The sequence below is a fragment of the Chiloscyllium plagiosum genome, unplaced genomic scaffold, assembly GCF_037043375.1.
Source record: "Chiloscyllium plagiosum isolate Xiang-an unplaced genomic scaffold, Cpla_swu_hap1 HiC_scaffold_38, whole genome shotgun sequence".
NCBI classification, from domain to species: Eukaryota; Metazoa; Chordata; class Chondrichthyes; order Orectolobiformes; family Hemiscylliidae; genus Chiloscyllium; species Chiloscyllium plagiosum.
The window spans coordinates 18,029,878-18,035,089 of NW_028270176.1; positions in this window are offsets into that span (position 1 = coordinate 18,029,878).

A 5,212-nucleotide genomic window follows, 5' to 3' on the forward strand; every position below is an offset into this window, starting at 1 on the left:
ACTCCCCTCCCTCACACTTCCCTCCCCCACACTCTCCTTCCTCACACTCCCCTCCCTCACACTCCCCTGCCCCACACCCCCCTCCCCCACACTCCCCTCCCTCACTCCCCTCCCTCACACTCCCCTCCCCCACACTCCCCTCCCTCACTCCCCTCCCTCACACTCCCCTCCCTCACACTCCCCTCCCCCACACTCCCCTCCCTCTCACTCCCCTCCCCCCACTCTCCTCTCCTCCCATCCCCCACTGTTCTGCCCCTCCTTGCTCTCCCCTCCTCGACTCTAGTCTACCCTAGCCCATCTTAGTCCACTCCACCCACCCCACTCTATACCACCACATCTTTCCCCACCCTAGTCTTATCGACCCCAGCTGACCGAGCACAGTTGCTGGGAAGGGAGTCACCCGTCACTGCTGTCTGTGTGAGAGACATCCATCAGCAGCGACAGGGGACAGGGACTGGGACAGGGGACAGGGACAGGGACAGGGACAGGGGACAGGGACAGGGACAGGGACAGGGACAGGGACAGGGACAGGGACAGGGGACAGGGACACGGACAGGGACAGGGACAGGGACAGGGACAGGGACAGGGACAGGGGACAGGGACAGGGACAGGGACAGGGACAGGGACAGGGACACGGACAGGGACAGGGGACAGGGACAGGGACAGGGACAGGGGACAGGGGACAGGGACTGGGACAGGGGACAGGGACAGGGACAGGGACAGGGACAGGGACAGGGACAGGGGACAGGGACAGGGACAGGGACAGGGACAGGGGACAGGGACAGGGGACAGGGACAGGGACAGGGACAGGGGACAGGGGACAGGGACAGGGACAGGGACAGGGACAGGGGACAGGGGACAGGGACTGGGACAGGGGACAGGGACAGGGACAGGGACAGGGACAGGGACAGGGGACAGGGACACGGACAGGGACAGGGGACAGGGACAGGGACAGGGGACAGGGGACAGGGACAGGGACAGGGGACAGGGGACAGGGACTGGGACAGGGACAGGGACAGGGGACAGGGGACAGGGACAGGGACAGGGACAGGGACAGGGGACAGGGGACAGGGACACGGACAGGGACAGGGACAGGGACAGGGACAGGGGACAGGGACACGGACAGGGACAGGGGACAGGGACAGGGACAGGGACAGGGACAGGGGACAGGGACACGGACAGGGACAGGGGACAGGGACACGGACAGGGACAGGGACAGGGACAGGGACAGGGACAGGGGACAGGGACAGGGACAGGGACAGGGACAGGGGACAGGGGACAGGGACTGGGACAGGGGACAGGGACAGGGACAGGGACAGGGACAGGGACAGGGACAGGGACAGGGACAGGGGACAGGGACAGGGACAGGGACAGGGACAGGGACAGGGACAGGGACAGGGGACAGGGACAGGGACAGGGACAGGGACAGGGACAGGGACAGGGACAGGGGACAGGGGACAGGGACTGGGACAGGGACAGGGACAGGGACAGGGACAGGGACAGGGACAGGGGACAGGGACAGGGACAGGGACAGGGACAGGGACAGGGACAGGGACAGGGACAGGGACAGGGACAGGGACAGGGGACAGGGACAGGGACAGAGACAGGGACCTCACCGGGCCATGGCTGGGAGACTGCTCTGTTCAAGATTTCAAGGTTAAAGTGGCTCCAGAGGTGAAATGTGAAAAGCTCTCTGTCACTGACGCTAATGTCAGGAAGAGAGGGACGAGGGGCACATCGTGAGGGGTGGGAGAGAGGGATGAGAGAGAGAAAGAGAGAGTGGGAGAAAAGAAGGTGGGCAAAAAGAGAGAGAGAAAGAGAATGGGTAAGGGAGGTGAAGGGGTGGTGAGGGAGGGGGGTGAGGGAGGGGAGTGGGGGAGGGAGTGGGGGCGGGAGTGGGGAAGGGGAGTGGGGGAGGGTGTGAGGGAGGGTGGTGAGAGAGGGGGGTGAGGGGGTGGAGTTCAGGAGGGGAGCGAGGGAGGGGGGTGGGGGAGGGGAGTGGGGGAGGGGGTGAGGGAGGGGAGTGGGGGAGGGGAGTGGGGGAAGAGGGTGAGAGAGGGGCGTGGGGGAGAGTAGTGGGGGAGGGGGGGAGGGAGGGGAGTGGGGGAGGGAGTGGGGGGAGAGGGTGAGAGAGGGGCGTGGGGGAGAGTAGTGGGGAGGGGGTGAGGGAGGGGAGTGGGGGAGGGAGTGGGGGGAGAGGGTGAGAGAGGGGTGTGAGGGAGAGTAGTGGGGAGGGGGTGAGGGAGGGGAGTGGGGGAGGGATTGGGGGGAGAGGGTGAGAGAGGGGTGTGAGGGAGAGGGTTGGGGAGGGCAGTGGGGGAGGGGAGTGGGGGAGGGGGTGAGGGAGGGGAGCGGGGGAGGGGAGTGAGAGAGGGGAGTGGGGAGGGGGTGAGGGCGGGGAGTGGGAGAGGGAGTGGGGGAGGGGAGTGAGAGAGGGGAGTGGGGGAGGGGGTGAGGGAGGGGAGTGGGGGAGGGGAGTGGGGGAGGGGGTGAGGGAGGGGAGTGGGGGAGGGGAGTGGGGGAGGGGGTGAGGGAGGGGAGTGGGGGAGGGGAGTGGGGGAGGGGTGTGGGGAGAGTAGTGGGGGAGGGGTGAGGGAGGGGAGGGGGAGGGAGTGGGGGGAGAGGGTGAGAGAGGGGTGTGAGGGAGGGGGTTGGGGAGGGCAGTGGGGGAGGGGAGTGGGGGAGGGGGTGAGGGAGGGGAGTGGGGGAGGGGAGTGGGGGAAGAGGGTGAGAGAGGGGCGTGGGGGAGAGTAGTGGGGGAGGGGGGGGAGGGAGGGGAGTGGGGGAGGGAGTGGGGGGAGAGGGTGAGAGAGGGGTGTGAGGGAGAGGGTTGGGGAGGGCAGTGGGGGAGGGGAGTGGGGGAGGGGGTGAGGGAGCGGAGCGGGGGAGGGGAGTGAGAGAGGGGAGTGGGGGAGGGGGTGAGGGAGGGGAGTGGGAGAGGGGAGTGGGGGAGGGGAGTGAGGGAGGGGAGTGAGAGAGGGGAGTGGGGGAGGGGGTGAGGGAGGGGAGTGGGGGAGGGGAGTGGGGGAGGGGAGTGAGAGAGGGGAGTGGGGGAGGTGGTGAGGGAGGGGTGTGGGGAGAGTAGTGGGGGAGGGGGGGAGGGAGTGGGGGGAGAGGGGGAGAGAGGGGTGTGAGGGAGGGGTTTGGGGAGGGCAGTGGGGGAGGGGAGTGGGGGAGGGGGTGAGGGAGGGGAGTGGGGGAGGGGAGTGAGAGAGGGGAGTGGGGGAGGGGGTGAGGGAGGGGCGTGGGGAGAGTAGTGGGGGAGGGGGGTGAGGGAGGGGAGTGAGGGAGGGAGTTGGGGGAGGGCAGTGGGAGTGGGGAGTGGGGAAGGGGAGTGGGGGAGGGGGGGCTCCCAGGCCAGGAGAAGGTTCCAATCTCACACTGACGGGAGGTGGGATTTGGGTTTAAACTGAGAAACCTCCCAAATTAAATTGCGAGTGAGTCCTGCTCATCGACATGACTCCAGAACTGCAGGGACAGATAGAGTGGTGCAGTCCTTCCCCAGTCTGAGTGTTAGCCTGAATCACTAACACACAGAGATAGCCCTCTCTAAAGTGGGCAAGGTCTTGTCACAAATAAGGGGGAGGTTTCTGTTTAAATTCCGGCTCACGGTGAAGTGGGCTCCCACTCAGTGCAGTCAGGAAAGGACCGAGGAATGGGATCGGCTGGTTTTACCTGCTCCTGCAGCCTCTAGAGTCGAGACAGAGATCTCTGTGTCGACAGTGATCACCCAGTCGCTGGATTTAAACGAGAAGCCTGCTCACTGCGCAGTGAGACCACCTTCAGAGTTCTGAAAGTTGAGCTGATTTCCGGGAAACATATTCAAACAGAAACTAAAAACACCGTCAGGGTGAGGCAGAAATACATTCACTGAGCGAGGGCCAAAATAATACAAGAATATATCCCAGACAGCAACTGCAGAAAAACAAAACAGCTGTCCTCCAATTCCAGCCCCATCCCCCACACAGACACACACAGACAGATACCCACAGACACACACATACAGATACACACACACACACAGATACCCACAGACACACACAGACACACACACACAGATACCCACAGACACACAAACAGACACATACAGACACACACACAGACACATACAGACACACACAAACAGATACTCACAGACACACACTCAGACACACATACAGGCACACACACACAGATACTCACGGACACACATACAGACAGATACTCACAAAGGCACCCACACAGATACACATACACAGACAGATACTCACAGAGAGACACACACACAGACACTCACAGACACACACACACAGATGCACACATGTGAGCACACAGGCACAGAGACACTTACACACAGAGACAGAGAGAGACATCCACAGACACACAAACACACACACAGATGTACACATGCGTGCACACAGGCACAGAGACACTTACACAGAGAGAGAGAGAGACATCCACAGACACACAAACACACAGACACACAAACACACAGACACACACATGCGAGCACACAGGCACACAGACACTTACACAGAGAGAGAGAGACATCCACAGACACACAAACACACAGACACACACATGCGAGCACACAGGCACAGAGACACCTACACAGAGAGAGAGAGAGAGACATCCACAGACACACAAACACATACAGATACACACAAGCGAGCACACAGGCACAGAGACACTTACACAGAGAGAGACATCCACAGACACACAAACACACAGATACACACATGCGAGCACACAGGCACAGAGACACTTACACAGAGAGAGAGAGAGAGACATCCACAGACATACAAACACACACAGATACACACATGCGAGCACACAGGCAAAGAGACACTTACAGAGAGAGAGAGAGAGAGAGACATCCACAGACACACAAAGACACACAGATACACCCATGTGAGCACACAGGCACAGAGACACTTACACAGAGAGAGAGAGAGAGAGAAAGACATCCACAGACACACAAACACACACAGATACACACATGCGAGCACAGAGACACAGAGACATGTAAACAGCGAGAGAGAGAGACATCCACAGACACACAAACACACAGACACACACGTGCGAGCACACAGGCACAGAGACACCTACACAGAGAGAGAGACATCCACAGACACACAAACACACAGACACACACGTGCGAGCACACAGGCACAGAGACACCTACACAGAGAGAGAGACATCCACAGACACACAAACACACAGACACACACGC